Here is a 21148-nt window from a genome sequence, read left to right on the forward strand (position 1 = left end):
AGAAGAATCGTAGTTAAGCGCCATCATGTTACATACTTAATGTGAAGTTATGTAGGTCAGGATTAGGAAAGTAAAGTTACGTATAGGGATGTAACAATACACATATTTGTATTGGACTGTTTGGTACGAGGCCTTTGGTTCGGTAAGAATTAGAAACTGCATGATTCATTGAACTCATCCTTTAACATCTGGAAAATAAAATATGCAGCTTAAATTGTGTGAAATATAATGTTCTCAGTGTGACTGCGCGCAACAAGGCAGCCCACATGATGTCACAGACAACATGCTGTCTGACCCTCCCACCCCTAAACCAAAACATTCTACTTCTGTGAGTAACATCTGTACACACGCTGCGCTAAGCTAGCTCATTGCAATATGGTTAGTAACGCCATTGCCAAACCAGAAACAAAAGATCCTCCAGAAACTTATAGGTCTGGTGTTTGGAGCCACTTTGGTTGTACTGTGAATTATAAAGGGTGATGGTAGCCCAAATTATGTTAGTTTTAAAACATAAAAATAAAATTTGGCATTTCAGAAACAGAAAAGTTTCTTTCATTTTTATTTGTTTATAACTACAATAGCCGACTACATTTAACATTTTATAAAGAGCTGCTTTTGTTTTATACACTGCTAAGAAGACACCCTAGAAAACGGGTCACTCATGTACAGCTCCATCATCAAAAAAGATCATACTGCATGATGCTAAATAATAATAATAGTAAAAAATTAAAACCTACCAAATTTCTCTAGCATTTCTGTGCTTTTGCAGTATTTAAACATACTGAAATGTGACACCACTGTGTCTTATTGAAGCGAACTGTGGATTATGTGAACCGTTATACCTTTAGTTATGCAGGTTAGGTTTGGGCAAAGAAACATGGTTGGGCGGTGTCAGGCTACATGCTTGCCTAATCTGTAATATAACATGAGGATTTACCATAACATAACTCAAAGTGCGCTTGGTTTCACACAGGACACAAACACTGGTCTCCTGGGGGAAAGTTGTGTGTTCGTTTGACCCATCCACCACCCCAACCTGCCTTGGTATGTCAGCTTTGGTTCTTTATACCGCTTCCTTATTTACTCTCATCAGTGCATTTGTCATGTGATAGCAGCCTTCATGATTACGTGGATTATCTGCTGCATTACTTTTCGTAGTTATACAAACAAACAGTGCATGAGATCAGCCTGCAGAGCAACATTAGTTTCTGCGCATCTGATGAATGTAAGCCCAAACTAAACTTTTACATTAGAGACATATCTGGCTCTAAGGCTGCTACGTGTTCCACTGTCTTAACTAGCATGTTGCTAGATTTGAATGTCCACCGGTTACAGCTGGTCAGGTAGGTGTATCAGAGATTATTGTCTGAAAACAGATGCCTGAGAAAGCTGGGTGCCTTTCTCTGACTGTTCTTCTGTATGAGTGACCTCTTTCACACAACACGTCAGACTTAATCCAGTGTTAAAAAACTAAATGTTACTACTGCAGCTTTCAAAGTAAGCCATGCCGTTTTTAAATGTCATAAATCTTCAGAATTTTTTTCCAGCACTATCTTCAGGTTGGCATTTATGAGTTAGATTTTAACTCACTCAACTTTTGACAAAAGGCTGTGAAATCTGGCACTTTTGTTCCTCTCCAGAAGAACTATAATCTGTTTGGTAATCCCTTGACTCTGCCTGTAGACATGGTCTTGTTTATTGCTCAAAAAACAGTTGACAACATCAACTGGGAGCAACTACGAGTGCAGATCTATTTTTTACTGTTAAAACAGTTTGACTTCTTTTTTTTAACCTTAGTCCAACTTTCCTTAAAAGAGTTAACTTTTCCAGAAGAGTAAGTTTGTTTAGTTTCAGGCCTCCTCGTCCATGACTTTATCTTCCAAATGGCTGATGTCCAAGTCTCTTGCTGTCCCTAATCAGTCCTAGTGTTGTTTTTCTGTGCGGAAAAAAAGACGCTAAGAGGCTAAGGTGCTCTAGGTCATGCTAATTTGGAACTGGTGTATCAATCTCATTTGATTAGATTGCATTAGCTCTGTGGATTGGCTAGGGAGGCAGGAGCCCTCAGTATACCTTCAGTGTGTCCAAGTTAACCATGAGTGCCCAGTGTTTCATATAGTTGATGGTTGGTTGCTGCAAAATTTTACTAATATTACGTCTGTGACTACGAAGCTTCTAGTAACTTAGCTCCTAGTCACACTGAGTGTATGCTACTATGTTTGTAAGTACTGCTGTTTTTGCTGATTTTACACCCTGTCAGCCGAGGCTTTATCTAAAGAGCAGAAGTGTGGTAACTCACTGCTTTTTTTAAAAGTAAAGAACCCAATTTACTCGCCAGTGTCTTTTACATTTTCAGATGAATTGTTGAATACAGTGCCCACGGCAGGTACAGACTGCTCAGTGTTTTTTCTTTGTCAGCTGACTAAAGACAGTAAAACTGGAGACAAAATTGGATTTCAGAGTAAGCAAAGTATTTCTTAGTTACAGTTTGTACGGTGAACGTGCCCTTAAGCAAGGCCTCCAGAGGACCTGCTCGCTGTAAAGCACTACAGTTCTGTTGTGTTAAACAGCTTTCCCAGAAACCTGCAAAAGTATTGCGGCCTCTGTGACATTGGTAAGGAGTGTTTGGATGGGGGTGATGGATGGGTCAAACAAACTAAGGATGTTCACCCGGGAGACAGCTGTTTGTGTCCTGTGAAACCAAAAGTCAGCTTTGTCTCAGGGTGCTTTCAGACCTAGAGTTTTACAAGCGGACCAGATCAAATGCCTTGTGTGAGAAAGCTGCTCCTGATTGGTCAGAATTTCAATGCGGGAAAAATCCAGGAAGTAAAGCAAACGTTGAAGAAGAGTACACTTGCAAGATAAATGTGACACTTTCTAATGTCACAATGGAGGGACAACTATGCAGGTTGATTTTAGCGCTGCTCATCGTGGACTATATTGCTGTCATTGTTCATTTTAGTCAAACCATACAGTTTGAAAACGAGGCGCGGCTCCAACTAGAAAACAATGTTTTGATGCATTGGATGTGCTGAATGTGCATATTAAGGCAGTACAGGAGGAGGTGCACATTAATAATCCTCCAGGACTGTAACATGCTCATGTTTAACCCAAACTTTGTGTCATGTGACTGCAGTTGGTTCAGATCCAGGTCGGAACACCTTCTCACCACAAACCAACCGCACCAGAGTTTGTTTGTAACCAGACCGAGACCACCTCTTCAAGAAGGTCTCCAGTTGTTTTGGCGCACACCTGAGTGTGATTGCTGTGTTCACACCTGCCCAAATGAACCGCACTTAGGGGCAAACAGGGCAGGTGTGAAACCACAAGTTTTTGTATGTGCATACCTAATGTTTGTATGTCATGTTATGATGTACTTTCATCCTGTAGGTAACAAACTTACTTATTCTAACCAAAGCCAGGATCTTTTTCTAAACCTTGACAAGTAGTTTTGGTGTCTAAACCTAACCAAAACTTTCACAACATTAGCCATATGTTTAAAACTGTAACTGTTATTTTATCACATTACAGAACGTGCCCCCACCATGTAATGCAGGGTTAAGTGGGTGAGGTCATTTCACATATTTCTGCGAGACCAGGCTGGTTTAAGTGCTTTATCATGCCCACATGACCTTCGACCTGCCAATCAGCATGAGCTGGCACAAAGATATCTATGGTCTCAGATGCATAGTTTGGAATTCCTTTCGTGTTAATGTCTAATTGGTTAGTGGGTACTGTGTTTTCAGCACAATCCACAATGAAATCCCTGAGAGGTGATTAGAGGTTACTAAGATTATCACACGTCAGGTCCACCAGACTGATGTCTGTAACATGTATCTCATGATGTCAAACTGTATTTCATGCCCACATCTTTATATTCAGCATATACATCTTGGAATTTGCAATGAGAGTGAAACATTACGTAGGCTTACTCCTCTTTTGGCAGCATATCCATGCAGAATAAGGTTGATGGTGGTAGGTAGCAGCTACCTGCACGACTTTAAGCCAAAAAAAATTAGTCATACTCTGGCAAACTTTCTGCTGCTCCTTCTTGAGGTCATAGCTCACCACTTTCTTTGGTGCCAGAGCTTTAGAGAACCTGGTTACTTTTCGTTTTGTTGATCTCATTATGCTGCTCTGTCAGGCTTGATCTGCGACACAGACACTGGAGGCGGGGTTTAAGGGCATTTTTAGATCCCCACCTACCTGAGAATGTCTCATTAACCCCAACACACCCATGTCACAGAATGGACAATGATAATTTGAACCTGTGATGTGTGACAAACATGAAAGAGTTTGGAGACGCCATGGTGAACATCATGCTGCTTGTAGCATCATTCGGCATGACCAGTTTGGTGGCGGGTCAGTGATGGTCTGTTTGATCCCCATGTAAACCAACTGAAACCTTTCTCACATCTATTGGTGAGGTTGGTTTTTCCACTTATTCTTTACAACATGCATTTCTTTATATAATGTGTTAGTATTATAAAAAAATATATATTTACTGGAATACATTTATGACTTGTCCTTGTCCATTGGTTGGAAAATGAAACTATTCTTTACAGTTATTAGTATGCACATTAAAGTCTTTCAAAAAAAGATGCAGCAAAAAGCAGGACAGCGGTCTCAGACACAAGGCCAACGTTTAGGGTGGATCTAAAATTAGCAGCTCCAACGTGGCCAAGTTTAGAGAAGGTTTTACTCAGTGTGTCGCTAAGAGGATTTAATGAAGGGCATCATGGGTTATTCCACTCTGTCTTCAAGTTGCCAGGAAAAACAAAAACAACAAGAAAGAAAACAACATTGGTTGTTAATTGCACTGCTATATGGCATTATAATGCAAGAATATTCCCATACCAGTCTGTACATTTAGTTTAATTGTGTAGATAACTTTAATTAATGTTTCTATTTATAGGGATGAGTGCAGCACATCACAGCATAGATAGTCTACGTTAATTTGCCTGTTTCTAGATGAGCCTTAAAAATAAATCTGAATCCACAGCTTAATATCTCAAGAAAAAAAGTCTGGTCTCACTTGTTGAAGTTAACTGGGTTTGTGTGTCTGTTAATGATTTGTTGGCACTCTTCGTCACTTATGTAAATCCCAACAGGGTCCAACAAGGCTAACGAGATTAGGCTCTTGATGGAGGGATTCTTCTTACGGGGGTCTGACCTTGGCTCGCTCTGCTGCTCTCATATGACCTCGTCTATCAGTCCACAGATGCATAACGTTTGACGTCAAGTTTCACCTTTGCACAACATATAAAATCTATCTGTATATTCTTTTCCTACATGAGTTCAACATTAAGAGAGTTGCAAAACTTGAATTACTTATACCTCTTGCTAAAACAGAAAAGCATGTTCACATGTCGATTACAAGCAGGTTCATTTATACAATTTTGGCTCACATGCATTGTGATGATTTTTAAAAACACATGCTGAGTTAAAAAAATTAACCAAAGTGAAAATGTCAAGATATAAAACGCAGGAATAGAATAGACAATATTTATGTGGGAATGTGGCAAGGGTTATTCAGGTACGTACAGTATTAGCATTCGAGAGTAACACACCCAGTGGCCACCTTATTAGGTACAGTCTAACCTGTTAGTGGTAACATATTGTGTAAATCCAATTCTAAGTTCATTACCAAGTTCATAGTTTGAGGTTTGTGACACAACAGATTCACTGGATTGCATTTAACTGTGCAGGTGTGCCTAATGAAGTGGCCACTAAGTGTATGTGTTACAGTAATGTGATTAGTCCTTGTCAACCAGAGGAAGGGATCACAACTTCAAATTCTGTAATCACACTAAATTTCAATTCAAGACAAAACTAAGTTACCCAGAGCACATTCATGAAGATGTGGTGATTTGTTCAGAGGCGTAAAGATGAACTTGTATCTCAAAAGAACAGTATTTCAGAAATACTGCATATTGATCATGTCAGATTTTGTCCACCAGATGGCGACATTGCTTCACTGCTGGAGCCTTTTGTCTGCTCACTGTGGGTGCAGTATGATTCACATGATACAGGTCATTGGGAAACTACTTGAATCCAAAAGTTAATACATCACAACTATCCAAATACAAGGACACCAAAAGGTACAGAGGCAAATGCTAATTTGAAGATTTTAGATGATCAGTGTAATCAACTTGCTGCCCCTAAAATGCTCACCAGCATCAGAAGCACATATCCCCATATAAGGGAATGTATTCCTTATTGCTTTCACATGTAATCAACATCAATTTCAGCAATTATATTACGACTGGTTATTATTACTATCACCAAGTCAGCTGCATTACTCTCAGATGCAGTTATCAACAGGCTCATTGCACAGCGCTGGTGCATATTGTCATAAACTTTTCTCTGTTGCTTAGCAGTATTACACATAATATATGCATAATATTCTGTTGCTTAGCATTACCATATTGCCACGTGAATGAATACATTCTGCAGAGTCATTGTTGTCTCACTACATTGTTTCAGTCATTGATGATGATTCAGAAAAACAAACATCTAAGATACCTTTTCATATGTGGTGCCAAAGAGCATGAAAATGTGTGGCTCTTTCATGTCCTCCTTCCACTTGCACCAAAATGATATGTGCAAGATACATAATCATACAGATCATACAGATGATACATATTAAACATAATACCCCAGAGTTGCATCCAGGTCCAATTTTTGCATTTCAAATCTACTGCAAATATTCTCTCTTTTAACTCTATTTGAAATATATGTAAAGCTACAAAGGTGCAGTTTCTTTCAAACCTTTCAACCACATCTTACAGGCTGCCTCAGTGGAAGGGGATTGCTCAGTTGCCATAACTCAGGCTGTTCTCATGCACTGTCTCGTACATGTTGCCGAACTACAAAAAGCACAGTTCGTACAAAACTCACATAATTATGAGCCAGTAATATGTGTAACCCACGTAATCGGGAAGACTGCGATCAAGTGATCAGTGTGCTGACAAGGGGAGTAAAAAAGGAAGAAGTATAAAGGGGGAAACTCTGCATAAGGAGGCAGGTTGGAGTGCTGGATTGGTCAAACAAACACAGGACTTTCACCCAGGAGATGATGCTTCGGACTTTGAGTTATTTAAGGAATGTAGTCACCATGTTTTTCCTTTCCTCAGCCTAACCTATGTAAACTTTGTAAACTACTTCATAAGATAACATACATGTATGAGGATATGTTGCAACACTTTACAGTAGTATGGAACTTGGGTGATGTGATAAAGGGGATGCTCAACTTTCTTGGGCTGAACCAACATATTAATAAGTTATTGTTTGCAAATCAATATAAAGACAAAGTCTAAATGTTGAAAGCACGCAGTGACACCTACAGAGACTCAAAGACTTGAACATCTTTCTGCATCATGCTGTTATGAAACCTCAGACTCTGATCACAGATCTAAATCACTGCGCTGGCCAATATTTTTATGCTATTTCATGTTGTCTGCACTAAAATGTCTGCTGGGCGATGACGGAGGATCACATCAACGGCCGCACCAAAGCTCCATTAATCATACCTTTTTTATCTATTACTCATAACTTATAGGAGCTTTCTGCACTTGCTAGTGTTACTTCCTCCATCTGTTATCTCCTGTCAATAAGCTGTAGGGAGGAGCTCTTTTTTCCTTCCAAAGGTTCAGATGACTAATAGCTGGCTGCATTTTTTTTTTAATATTAGTAAGCCTTCAATATGTTCTAGAGAGCAGTTCACTCTTATCGTCTCCTATAAGTAGCTCAGACATAAACGGTGCTGGATTTCATTTATTACAACAGCAATCCTCAATTGTCAATCCAATGGTCTTCTTTAGTCACAGAGCTCTATATGCATAGCTTGGAATTGTCAGAGGCTATGTTGTTTTTAATTAGCTATCGTCACATGATGGTTGACATAATTCTCATTTATTTAGATTCTTCCAACTAATAAGTACTACTTTAAGACTGCATTACTGAAGAGGCCTACTGGGCACAGGATCAGGGGCCCAATGTATAGCCCTTTTTAAATAGGAATTGTGCAAATTTGCAGGAAAGCCCAATCAGTCTTTTTTCAGCATTGGCAGTATAAAAACAAAATCGGGGAGTGTAGTAAAATGCCAGCTGCCTACTTTTCTTTATACAGAATGTGCCTTTTTCAGGGCAATGGGGGGCGTGAGCAAGTAACAAAACGTGTAGCTCAGCGTGTGACGAGGTAAGCCGCAGCTGGTCAGTCTTTTGGCGATTCTCTCATGAGTTGGCCCATTCTTCACCGCCCCCGTCATCTGACGGTTAATGGCCTCTTCGTTTGTGAGGACAAGGAGGGCGCGCAATTCCTTGTCTCCCCAGTTGCTCATCTTTACAGTGTCTGTCAGGTTTGCATTTCTCTCTTGCTACTAGCTGCTTGCTAATTCCTGCTATCAGCTGTTTCCTGTTTATCCACCGCCAGTGGGTCACACGTGCGGCGTCATCAACAGCTCCTCCCACAAGTCTTCAACAGTCCCTCCCGCAGTGGAAGGGCATCTCGCTCTTTTTAAAACAAAAGGTTTCCCCAATATGTCTACCCTATGAGGCGGAAAATTGGGCATCTTGGTTCAACTCGCCAATCCGGCTCTCTTGCCGGCAAAATGGGCCAACATTCGGCAAAAATCTGGCAGTGTAAAAGGGGCTTTTGACTACGAAAAGACATAAAACACCCACAAAGAGACACAGAACCACAAAAAGTTGCAAAAAGACCTCTAAGACATGCAAACTACTGCAAAGATTGTTTGTCTTGATCCTCTGTAGAAGAGGTGGTGGGGCCCTTTGTATATCTGTGACCAGGTGCGCATTGTCTCATAATCAGCCCATGTTTAAGACACCCCGAATTCAAATTAATACCAAGGAAACTTCAACATGTTGTAGAAAAAATGTTGAGCAGCAGATGGCAAACCACAGTCATACATTTTGGTTTTGTAAGCTATAAATGGCTTCTGGGAAAATTCTATTAGAGAACTGTCAAATGTTTTTGGTATTTCTCCAAATAAAAACCCACTGGTCCTACTGCTTTGGGGAAACACCAGAAGAGATTAAGAGGAAAGATTCTCAGTTGTTCTTAGTATTAAGGATTAAGCATTAATTAAACAAATTACAAGGAAGTTGTTAAAAGAGGACAACTTGATTAACTCCAAATGTTAGAATCTTGTTAACAAAATATAAAGAATGGGAAAAAAGCATGAGAATTAGAAATGAAGTTCATATCCTTGAATAAAGATATGAAAATATGATACAATATGATACACACAATATTACAACACCGTCTTGTCACATGTGATAATTACTACACTAATGTGGTGTTAATTGTTCTTCTTTTGCACATTGTGTGTGGGAATATGTGTTAATACAGGTGTATGCACACATCCACATGTGTGGGTGAATGCGTGTATGTGTCTATATATTGTACCCATCACTTTGTGCCAAATCAGTATGATGTATCCTCTTCATTAAATGCATCAGTCATCAGTACATTATATGATATGCACAGACACACACATATATGTATGTAAGGGCTGTCAAAAATAAGGCGTTAATTTTGATTAATTAGTCAGAAAAAATTACTAGTTAATCACGTTCCATGGTGCCCTTTGACCTTGTGTATCATTGAAGACCACAGCGGCTTTGTCATAAAATGAAGGCAGATGAGACGACGCTGCTCGGCTCCATGAATGAAACATTTACATTTAAAAAACGCCCAGATGAAACTGTTGATAGGAGCACCGTTCTCTGCAATTTCTGCAGTGAGGAATTTTTATACCGCTGAGAATTTAAAGTCTGAAATATCACCTAAACGCAAAGCATTTAGCAGTGAACGTGGAGGTCTGAGCTAGCACAGCCTCTGATGCTAGTGCTAGTAGCTAGCCTCATCAAGCCACACTCGAGCAGGCGTTCAGTAACAAACTGAGTTAAGTCTACCTGTGACCAACTAACTCCATTGCAAAATCCATTACATTTGGCTGCAGACCAGTTTCGGTGGTAGAGGACAGGCGGTCAATTGTGTCCAAAATCCAGCAGCTTTGCTACAACACATCTGCCAAAATACATTTGAATTGAAATTTTTACACCAGTTATGATGAAAACATGACATGCTTTTTAGTCATAATGTATTTGTCTTTTATTCACCTCTGAACTGGACCATGTTATTCTTATCTTTCTCTGTGGATGGATCTTGCCATCCTTGGGGAGCGACAATCATACATTTATTTATATGCTTTTTTTTTCATTCCAAGGAGCAGTGCAGAGAGGTTGGGGAATGGTCAAGGTTCTCACTGTTTTAGGAGGTTTATTCATAGATTTTTCAGAGGCTTCTCATAAAAGCTCATATCCTTCACAGCGTGACAGAATATTTACTGAATAGAAGCATCCTCCTCTGATGCACTCCAACTAAAGAGAGCCTCAAATGTTCCATTTCTGAAAGTCTTGTATTCTTAAATCTATTAGCAGCCATCAGGGTGCCTTACACAGCATGTAAACACTCTCTGTTAGGAACACATTCATTCATTCACTGCTTTTGACAGAGAAGAATGAATGAATAGCTTGTGTGGGTCAGTCTTTGTCAGTGTAATGGAGAAGCCTGATTGCTTTAGAGAGAATATGAGAGATATAAGTGTTCAGCCACAAAACATAGGCACAATAGTTCATTCATTTTAATAGATGCTACGAAAAAATTACATTACATTAAATAATACACACAAACACAAATGTTATGCATGCAGTGAAACAAAAACAAGCTCAAACTGGTGGCAGTAACTCAAAGACAAACAGGTAGCAGGTAAGACCGAGCGGCTCCAGGTGATAGCATGGAAATGTAAACCAAAAAAGTCAGTAGAAGAGGAAGACAAAGACGCAGTGATACAGTCCAAACTAAATGAGCGCCTGGTTCTCCTTAATTGGCACACTCTGAGAGAGTAATTTGGTGAGAGAAAGTTTTGTGAAGCTTTGAGAAGATACACATTCAGTGACCAACTATCAGAGGTATACAAACAGCATTTACACCAATTTCTGAAGCAGTTTAGAAGCACAGGCTTTGTGAACAGGATGCATTTATTTGAGTGATTTATTCTAATGTGAAATGTAAAAACACTTACAAGGTTGCTCTGCTGCTTCACCTCTGGTAAAACGAGATATTTTAATCAGACTGTACTCATTTTTTAGTTCCATGTAGCTTTTACCTGTTGGAGAGTCATGTTGCAGAGAGAATATAAAAAGACCAGCTGGGTAAAAATAGGAAGGGCTGTGTGATGCCTGTGTGCGCAGCTTCCATGGTCAGTGTAGCTGCTTCGGTTGATTATGCCAGCATGGCAGACATGTCGGGCTGCATTTCAGCCTTAAGTTGACACATACTCAGAGCTTGGGTAAAGGTAAGGCTAGCTTGCTGGTGACTTCAAATCCATCGACACACAGAATCCTGCTCTCCTTCTTGGCTTTTAGAATGAAGTCCTCAGCTTTGAAACAAAATTTGAAAGGAGTAGATGCAATACTTTGCCAATTAAAGGGATGCTTCACCGATTTTTAATGGCCCCTTTTAGGCTCTCCCCAGACAAAATGGTTTCAGGGGAGGGTCCAGACAAGACAGACAGTGAGTACCTCGCCTGGTATGAGGACACAAGGCCCCCCCGGTGCCAGACCTAGGGAAGGAGCATGCCAGTGATCATCTGGTGGCCAGGCCTTGGGCCATGGGACCCAGTTGGGCTCAGCTCGAACAAGTAACACGGAGCTACCACACTGTGGGCCCACCTGCCGCAGGGACAGGAATCAGGGTCGGGTGCATTGTGTGTTGGGCGGCAAGCAAGGGCAAGGCCCCGGGTATGCTGATCACTGGTGTTGCAGACTGGTATATTTTTCACCTCAAATTGAGAAACATGTTTTAGCTAGGGAGGCACAGTGGTGTGGTGGTTAGCACTGTCGCCTCACAGCAAGAGGGTTCCTTGCTCGATCCCAGGATGGAGCACTTCTGTGCAGAGTTTGCATGTTCTCCTTGTGTCAGCGTGGGTTTTCTCCGGGTACTCCGGCTTCCTCCCACAGTCCAAAGACATGCAGGTTAATTAGTGACTCTAAATTGTCCATAGGTGTGAATGTGAGTGTGAATGGTTGTCTGTCTCTATGTGTCAGCCCTGTGATAGTGTGGCGACCGGTCCAGGGTGTACCCTGCCTCTCACTCAATGTCAGCTGAGATAGGCTCCAGCCCCGCTGCGACCCCCAAGAGGATAAGCAGTTACAAAAATGAATGATTGAATGAATGTTTTAGCTAACTGTAACTGTAATATGGAATTGTTTCTTGCCAGTTGGCCACCATAGTTTCAAACAAACATATTTGAATTATGTCACCCACTAGCAGGGGCATTTATTGGTCTGGTGAGGCGCAGTGCACGGGAACTGCCCATTGGTCCGACATCCCATTGTTCCGACCATATTAAACCCATTGTTCCGAAGTCCCATCATGATGCCCTGTGGTTAAGGTCTGGTTAGGTTTAGGCACAAAAACCACTTGGTTAGGGTCAGGAAAAGATCATGGTGTGGGTTAAAATGAAAAAGAAAGTGACAAACACATAAGCCGTGAGCCTGCTCCGCCTCAAGCCTTTCCCAGCTGATCCAGAGCCGGTCGAGGTGCACCATCAAGGCAGAAATACGCCCGCTGGCAGCACCGCAGACCGTTGGACTAATGGGATGTCGGACCAATGGGCTGTCGGACGAATGACATGGACCCCAGAGCACTCTGGTAGTTGTAGGTTTTCTGCCTCTCAAGCTAAATTGGCCTTTGTCTCTGTTTTCTCTGGTTCTGTAACACCAGTTTTTTAAAAGTATTTGCATCTTCCTCCTGCATAAACATCCCAGTTATATTAAAAGGCCATCTTTCCAGCAGTGAAATACTTCTTTAAGGAATGGGTTCTGGATAACAATATAGCCCACTTACTAGTGAGACTTACGTAGTCCCTTTTCGCTCTTATGAATCCTGTTTTCAGCAGCATTGGTCGGATTTCTGCAGAAAAGCCCAGATAAACTCACTATACTCTACCTGCCCTGCACCAAACACCAGAGTAACAAAGTTAGCAAATAGCTGGTGAACATCTGGCAGCTAAAGAGCCAGACACAGAGTTGGTTAAAAGGGGATTTAATATTGGACTTACAGTCATCAGAGGGACCAGAGACATGAGTTCTAATGAATAGTCGTGTTGCTTCAGGTCTGCCAGATGTGTAAATAAAACTTGAGTTTGTCAGTTTGTTGTGAAGCTCTTGTGCACTGGAGTGTCTGCATCATTATGTGTCAGAAAGTTTCTTTGTTTCACTCTGCGAGACAGACAACCCAAATCCTCTTCTGTATTACATAACCGCATGGCAACAAATTTTAATCCCCTTCACGCTAATCGTCCTTGAAACGGACATCCTGAAATTACAAAAAAAAAAAACCATATACTTAAATCTTCCAAACTTGAAGAGATGAGACTGTTGATTATTTTTATGGTTTTGTTTCTACAGAGATGAATATGATTTTTCAGTAAATTGCAAGTTTCACCAGGGTTTAATGGAAAAAGTCAAGGTCAATGCTGTGTTTCCTGGGACCTTTTTCTTATTTTTCCTCTGCCATCTCTTGATGAACAGTCTGCAGAGGTCAACAGTCACCACTGCTCGTGATGAAAGAGAAGAATGGCACGGATGATAGGAGGACACATTGATTTTTAATTTCTCTCTGCACAATGCTCTGTCAACATATGGTCCTAATGCTTTCTTATTCTTTTCTCTGTGACACACACACACACACACACACACACATGCACACACAGGGCTGGACTGGCCATCGGGCATACCGGTAATTTTATTTTATTTTATTTTTTTTTACTTTTAGTCATGTCATGATACCTATTGGTACACAAAACTGGTAGATTGGCCCATTAGTCATGATTGATTCTGGGCTGGACCAATTACAGCCGAGGGCCGATGCCCCCTCCCACTTGGGCCTCGGCTGCCAGTCAATCAATCATACAGAGAGAGGAGATTGACAAAATTGAGAAGAAACTCAAAGGAGGTGCGGAAAAAATAAGAGAGAAAAAGAGACAAGCCCTTTAGGAAGATGCTGCCAAATGTGTTAAAATAACACAGATGTTTGCTGCTATGGCGGAGCTTCTTCAGCGGCAGCATCAGTGACCGCACCGGCACTGGCATCCAAAGCAGCTGCAGCAGGTAATGATGGCGGAGGTGGCCGTCAGCAGGTGGATGAGGCGAAGGGGAGGCAGGAGGAGGAGACCTGCGGCCGCCGCATTATATGACGACGGCACAGGTGGTGTGACTGGAGGGGAATTTGAACTTCAGGTAAGAAGTGATGAACAGCAGTCTACCTGGGTCAGATAGGAATCAAGTTTGGTTGATAGTTTATTTTCGTTGTGCTTGCTAACTCTTAACACAGCATAGTTATGAGTAGGCCATTTAACAATTTAGCTGGCTGTTGAGCAGCATGACGGGGTTTCTCTACTGCTGGGCTGTTTCTATGATGTTATACTAGTGATGGTGATCTTAGTGCTTCAGTAACTTTATTTTATTCATTTAGTTAGTTAAGTATAGTCTTTATTAGTTAGGTAGTAAAATATTTCAATGTCTATTAATTGATATAAGTGCACTATGCAGTAATTCTTTACTCTGAAACAGCTAAAGCTCAACAGAGCAAAAATGTTCATGTAAAACCAAATGATTAGGCTAGTATTCATCATAAACCCACTTGCAAATATAATTTAGATTGAATCAAATTAGGATTTGCCAGGAGATGTGATGCTGCTCATTAACATAAAAGTGGCTTGGAGTTGAAAGTAACTACTTAAATGTATTTGTCTTTTATACATAAATATCCTCTTTATTCTAGATATGTTGTGTTTTTATCTTATTGTTTTTTTACTGACATTTAACAGCAAACTCTTGTGGACAATAATTACCTGTATTTTGTTTTTATTGTGGGCATGTTTCCATTCAATTTAAAATATCCCTTCACTTTTTAAAGGTTGCCATGTTTGAGGAAGTATTATGTGTTGCTGTGCTGTTTATTGATGTGGTGAGTACACAGTCTATGAAAATATTACTAAATCTGTCATTTATTCATTTTAATATTCATCAGTGATCATGTCTCACCTCTGTTCCTCACTGTCCAATTTTCAGGATCCCATCATACGTTCATTGTTCAGGAGGTTCACTAGACCAAACAGCCTTTTGGGTTCCTCTAAGTAAGTACTGTATAGAATACATGATGCAACTATGTTTCTAAAATAAAAATACCAGCACTGTGATCATCTAAGCAAGTCTATCAAGTGTCATTATTTCTCACCTTTCTCTCTCTGTCTCCTTTCACTTTTTAAAGGTTTCCATGTTTGAGGAAATATTCTGTGTTGTTGTGCTGAGTATTGCAGCTGTGGAGGTCTAAGGTGTTTATTGATATGGTGAGTAAATAGTCTGTGAAAATATCACTAAATCACAATCTGTCATTTATACATTTTAATATTTATCTCATCTCTGTTCCTCTCCAATTCCAAGTCCAATTTTCAGGATCCCATCATACTTTTTACATTGCTCAGGAGTTTCACTAGACCAAGCAGCCTTTTGGGTTCCTCTAAGTAAGTACTGTATAGAATAATGGGACTGGGAGGATGGTGTAGGTTTAAATTTATTAGACAAGTACATATACACCAACAAGACAGTGTACAAGCGGTGTCACAAGAAAGTTTGTTTTCATTCATAGGCTTCATTGTCTTTCCATCAATACCTGGTGGGCCGGACTAGGCTCAAAATGCCCGGGCTGATTTTTTGTCCCAGTCCAGCCCTGCGCACACACACACACACACACACACACAGCAATCTAAAGGATCCTAAGTACAGGGCAGATGAATTCTCTTGCAGGTCTCACAACAGAGGTCCCCTGGTCCTTCCCCCATTCTATCACATCCCCATTCCTCATGTGCAATGACCAGCATTCAGAATGGCTGACAGTGAACAATATAAACTTCAGGCTTTATGGAGACTTGTGCTCTCCCAAGATAGCTGGGTGATTTACCACCTATATAAGAGATTTCCCTCCTTTTCTTGGTTAAAAAAAGAAAATGCTGGACTGTATAAATTAAAGGCTCGTACATAAAAGCACTCAGTAGAGTTTAGACTTTCATTAAAGCATAATCATCTTCCAGTTGCTATTACATCCATTGTCAGCTACATGACAAAAATAATTATAGGTTACCAAGATAGTCAAATTGTGGCCTTAGGGCGGAAGAAAGGTCATGGGGTTTCAAAAATCAATGGGTTTCTTTCTCAAGGGAGAATAAGTGTGCACAGAATGGTGTATGTCTTTATGAGTAATGGATCAGGAAAATATGTTCATTAGAAAGCTCTTTGTGAGAGAAGAGAAAAGGTAATAAGAAGGGATGCACCAATTTATCAGGGGAACATTGGTATCGGCTGATATTCTCCTTGTTGACTGTCACGTCAGGCTAAAAAGCATGGCTCAGACCTAACGGCTGCAAATCAATCCAATCAATCAATTTTATTTATAAAGCCCAATATCACAAATCACAGTTTGCCTCACAGGGCTTTACAGCATATGACATCCCTCTGTCCTTAGGACCCTCACAGCAGATAAGGATAAGCAAATTAAATTAATGAGCTGGTACAAAAGAATACAATGACTGTGACCTCACTGTTGAGACGGCTAGTAGCTGCCGTCGTCCCGTGGACAATAGACAACGTGTTTGGGATGAATTGAGATCCTTCCTGAGACGTATTCAGGATGAAAAGACGCTAATCTCACTACTGACACGTCAGAGGATGCACTGTATTTGTTAGAAAGGCTTGACGTTGGAGGAGGAGCAGAGGGAGCACAGTTGCATGATTTAGGCTGGAGTTACAGAGCTGTGCAGTAAATCCATGTGATGTTGTGCATTCTTGACTTACTGTAAGTAAAGGTTTGTTTGTTCCTCTTTGGATTTCATGTGGAAATCTTACATGTCTCTCCTAATCCACACTGCTGAAATGCCATGCTAAGTTTCTATGCTTTATGCTAATTACACTGATGATAGTCGTGGTCTGTGTTTATGTGTTTGATGCTGACTTTAATATAGCACATTGTAAGTCATGAGTCATGCTGTTGTCCACCTTTTAGAGTGGCTAATGTGTCGAAATATTGTGTTAAGATCATGTGCAGGGGGGCATTTTCTGTTAATTGAGTGAAGCTAATTAAGGGCTCATCATTTGCTCTAAGCTGCCATGCCTAGTTAGTAATATGTAGCTTACTCCTTAGTTCAATAAGCCCTGCATTTAGTTTGTATTTTGTCATAAGATCCCTGTTGTTCTGACTCAGTACGCTGATGTTTATAGTATTTGCTCTTGTTTCCGTAGAACCACACACACACACACACACCCTCAGAAATAGATAAATCGCTCTCCACCTGTCCTCACCGCCAACTGTACATCTCAAGCCTACATTCAAGAAGACAAAGAAGTTACCAGAGTGTTCAGTTTTGTGTTCTGACCGACACTCAGTGGTGAGCGTCAAATATCCACCTGCCTAAGACAGAGAGGTGAACTCTCAGTTACACTATTGTTTCCCTGATAACAGTATATTGTGTACAAGAAGTCCGTGTTAAAATCAGCAGGAGGAGACTGAGTGAACATTGGCTGTTTGCTGTTAGTAGCCGGTGGCCACAACTAACAGAACAAGGACATTGCACATTATAACGTGTTATAGCTCTATTCAGTAAAAATGAGTGTAAACAAAGGTACATTATATCTTTCTTATGATGTGTTAATTGTAGTCTTGTAAAATGTGCTTTTTTATGAGAAACATGAATAAGTTGTTTAAGTTGTTTAAGTTGCCCCCCATGGTTACTGTTGCTAAAGGCTAATTCACTTTATATGATTTACACCGCAATTTTGACGTCGCAGAGGATCTTGAGAGCCACCTCGGGTCGGAGGTGAGTCGGCAGATAGTCTGCCACGACGAGTCCACATGTGTGAACAAGCCTACGAGCAAGTCGCCCCCTCGTCTGCGACTGGGACTGGATATCTGGCATGCTAGAAAACTGGAGAAGTCTGACACGACTGACAAAGAGCATCAGCCAATGAGAGGAGGGATACGTAATATTGTCAGCATGCAGCAGGATGGAAGAAATTTGAGGAGGACAAGCTGCAGGGTTGCCAGGTCCAGTCTCCTCTTTAGGCTTGTTTCCACAGCCCTGGTTGCTTGTTTCTCTCCCAAGATCTGTCAACACTGACAAGCAGGCAAGCAACAACAACGGTGTCGTCCACAGGATCACGGGGAGCGTGTTGTGTTTGGACCCAGGCCCTGGAGGCAGATCTGATTCAACACTGGGAAGAATATCCATGCCTTTACAATGTGTCGTCTCCAAGTTAAAAATGTAGTTTGGTGACATCACCGCGTTATCTGGGGCTCTGTCGGCGAGGGCTCGTGGAGAAATCTTGTGGTGTGCACACACAGGTCGGACCGCGGTTGGCGAAACTCCCGATGACAGAAACACACACTCAAAAGATTACGATAGTCTCAGCGACGCAAAATTGGGGTGAAAATCATGAAATGTGAACTTGGCTTTAGTCAGGCAAGCTTGACAAAAAGAAACATGGTGATGCTAGTTCGGCTTAGCTGGGTGCCACTTTGTTCAGGCTGTTAGATCAGTTTCTTGACGTCAGGCGATATAGCAACAGTATGACTACAGTATGTGATAAAAGGATAAATTCATGATGTTAACTGTTATAAACAAGGCAAAATGATGCAGATTGAAGCCTCAGGTCTCAATGAAAAAGGGAAAAGTATAGATGAAGGATGACAAGAGTAGCAATCTGCACTGTTGGTGTGTGTCCCATTTTCCCTCTCTGGGATCACTAATCTTTATATTTCTTAATGAATACACACCATGACACTGGCCTAACGTTAGTCTCCATTTACTGTGGAAAGTTTAGTTAATTGCTTTTGGTGCGGCATGTAAATAAAGCAATGCTAGCCTTGATCTTCTCTGGTTAATGATCATTCATCCTTAAAAATATGTCAACAACTAACCTGTCTGTCCTTTTTCAGATCTCTTTAATGCGACCACAGAAATAAGGAGGAAGCAAACCTGGCTGACATTGTTGATCTGAACACCTCTTGACGTGGCTATACCTTAGGCAGACAGTTAACAAGCTAGCGTTTTTTAACATATGATAACTGTGTGGAGTTTGTGACAACCCCTCTGCCACATCTTTAAACAATCTTCCAGATTTTTATTTTTTTTTAAGATAGACAAAATATACATGGCAGAGTTGACAAAGGTTCTGCTGTGATCCAAGGTTGTTCAACTCTTATTGGAGCACACAGTGAAAAGCAGCGGTACTTGAGGGGTTAATTGGTGGAGCTTTGAGTTGAATATTTTAATCATACAGTAGCTTGGTGCTCCATCTTAAAGGGAGTGTCGACCCAAATTCCAAAACAAAAACATGAGTCTTGGTTTTAAGACATCTGCCTCTGATACTTCCCCCACTGAAGTAGAATGGGACTGACTATTTGCTAAGCCCCACCCCTGAACAGTGACCGTCCAATTATATCTTAGCAACAGTAACTAGGCACAGCAGGCTTGTCAAGTGTTAGATATCTCCACGGCTCTAATGAGAGTGATACTCAGAGGGTTCCCAGAAAAACAACGACAAAAACAGATAAACATTATAAAGTTTGCACATGGGTGCTTTGTAGCCACTTCCATTTTAGGACAGTGTTTCATTTTCTACAAAGGCCTGCGAGCACCTTTGATACCTTCTAAATAGTGAATGCGGTTATTTTGGGGTGGTGCTGTGTGTGTTCACGAGTGCCTGAGAGTGTGTTGGTGTGTGTTTATGGAGCTGTTTTTTGTGCAAGGGGTGTTGTGGGGATAAGAGGCAGGGTTTGGGTTGAGAGCTATAGGAAATTCTGAATCATTTATACGGTTTGATCCCAGCAGCACTGCTGAGCTAAAGCAGGAAAAACACCCATAGGTACGTGGAGGAGGCAACAGAGAGACAAATCAAACTAAAAAGCACTAGAGCAGAAACAAGGGCCGGTTCAGAACAATATCCTAACATGCTGTTACACTCTAAGACAACATTTTCATCTCTTACATCAGAGTTAAATTGATTTCTTCTCTCGAAAGGTCCCCTCAGGATTCCGAATCATGTCTTTATCTGTGTTAGTCACTCATAGTTGTATATATTTTTTGTATAATGGCAAAAATCCCAGATTAACACCAAACTTTAATGAGTTGTTTCTTACCCCAAGGCCTATATGTCTGCCAAATTTCACTGAAATAAAGTCAAATGTTTTGGAGATATTACATTGACAGATGGAGACTAATTAAATGGGTAGAAGCATAACCTCCTTGCCAGAGGTAAATCTTAGATCTGAAAATGTAGGACTGTGCGCAAACTCTCAAGATAATTCTCTGGGAGTTTAAAAGTTTACTCTGAAAACAACAACAAATCAGTGTGGAAATATTGAAATTCTGATGAAATGGAAAAAGGAGAAGCCTCTGATTGTTCCCTATATATTCCCCCAGTGTCTGTTTCCATGTGTTTCATGTGTTTGCATAATAAATAAATGTTTTAATGCTGCCTGCACCATAAGCAGTTCAGTTGATTTTTTAGTCATCCAACTTGTTCCCACTCCTCTAGAGTCCAGTTTTGACCTTCCTTCAGGACCAGACACACCAAAGTGACATCAAAGAATTAGTGGCAATAACAGCAGACTGTTGCATCACTTCACCTCGCCTGTGTCTCGTCCAAAAAGTCACCTAGAAGTCGTTTAGTCGTGTTTTTCTTTCCTCACATCTGTTTCTCCTCTTGTGCACTGAGTTGAACCACCAATCAGAGTGATTTCACTTACTGACAAACTCTACTATCTCCGACGCTGATTCAACATGCTGAATCATCTGCAAAAAAAAAAGCTGACAATGGCAGACAAGTGTCAGTGTTGTGGGACATGCCATAAAAACTGGGGCGACTGACGTTCACTAACAGCCTGACATTGACCAACAGCTGACCGTTAGCTTGGTGTGTCATGGCCCTTAGTCTACAGTGGTTTTGCTTTTTTCGCCCTCAACATAGGGAACTCAACATCGGCCAATATGCCATTTGAGGGTTAGGG

This window comes from Epinephelus lanceolatus, chromosome 2 (assembly GCF_041903045.1).
Source record: "Epinephelus lanceolatus isolate andai-2023 chromosome 2, ASM4190304v1, whole genome shotgun sequence".
NCBI lineage: Eukaryota > Metazoa > Chordata > Actinopteri > Perciformes > Serranidae > Epinephelus > Epinephelus lanceolatus.